The sequence below is a fragment of the Etheostoma spectabile genome, chromosome 18, assembly GCF_008692095.1.
Source record: "Etheostoma spectabile isolate EspeVRDwgs_2016 chromosome 18, UIUC_Espe_1.0, whole genome shotgun sequence".
Classification (NCBI taxonomy): Eukaryota; Metazoa; Chordata; class Actinopteri; order Perciformes; family Percidae; genus Etheostoma; species Etheostoma spectabile.
Genome location: NC_045750.1, coordinates 13,137,768 through 13,139,080, shown reverse-complemented (window position 1 = coordinate 13,139,080; position 1,313 = coordinate 13,137,768). Strand labels below are relative to the sequence as shown.

Here is a 1,313-nt window from a genome sequence, read left to right as displayed (position 1 = left end):
ACCTTACTGGATTAAAGCCATTAATTTTCTTGTCTTTTGGGGATGGAGAGTAAATTCACGAGTTCCTGGTGCAGCCTTCAGTATCTACATTCTGTGATCCTAGTCCATCCACCCCCCACCCTACTAAACGTGTACCGGATGTCCTCCATCAACTGTCTGTTTGTCAGATCTGAGGCTTGGATCGATCCCCCTTGCGCATTTGGTGGACTGATTACAATCTACTAATCAATGACACCCCCAGCACTCTTTTCTCTCTTCCTCATTCTGTCTCTCCCCGTCGTTTCTCTATTTGCTTGATAAGAACCATTGGAAGGACCGTCAACCTGCCCCATTCCCATCCATACAACCTAGATTTAAGTAAGCAGAGTGGTGGGTTCAAGGCCCTGGTCAATACCCCCAATCACCTTCCCATTCACTATAGAGTAGTGAAAGGTATTGTGGCGCTTGAGGTCCTTTCAGATGTCTGTCTGTTTGATGTGGTGTGTGCGAATGTTAGAGAAGAGAGTTGACGGGTCGACCTCGAGATCTTGGGTGGATTGTTACCGCGAGTGCAGAAGGTTGAACACATGAGACAAAAGGATCAAGAAAGTGTCTATCAGGTGGAATATGTTTTTGTTTTATCTTACCTTGATTACCATTATGTCTCTGTTTAAAATTTATAATAAAAATGAGGTTAATTTAGAGAGAATTCCAGCAGTTATGTTTATGACTTCATGTGATAACCAGCCATAATTTTGAGAGCACACACACAGATGCAGATCAGTGTGTGCTTAAGACAAAACACACTTGTCTTAAATAAACCAAAAAAGGTTCCGCCATATGGGCGGTATCTGAAGTTTCTTTGTATATACTGTAGTTCATCCATTAGTTACTGTTGGAGCCATTATGCAACTGCTCAAAATACTTTACAGTTACTTTACAGGAGAAATAGAAATTAATGAAATATGATATACCTAACATTACAACCAGTTTATCGTTTAAGACAACTGGCCAAATTACTCCACTGATGCAGGTAGTGAGAAACTGTACGGAAAAGCTAAAAGTGAAAGTTAGGATTTTTTGGGGGGCAAATTACAACTAAGTATTAAGCTAAATCTACAATAGATAGAAGTTGAATCTTCATTTTCAGGACAAAAAAGGAAAATCTATACCTTTTCAAAACACAGCACACTCGAATCTCTTCCATCGCTTTTTGACTTCAACAAATCCCTGCTTTAGCTGAAATTTGTTTTTTTTTAAAGAATCCTTGTTTATTTTTTAAACAAATGTAGTCCAAACAAAATTATAAATGCAACACTTTTGTTTTTGCCCCC

General features: G+C 39.0%; 1 protein-coding gene across 1 annotated transcript in view; it reads left to right on the top strand.

Annotated features, from left to right (window-relative positions):
* Positions 1-1,313, top strand: part of esrrgb (estrogen-related receptor gamma b) — a 37,670-nt gene that overhangs the window by 27,439 nt on the left and 8,918 nt on the right. The window lies entirely within an intron of this gene.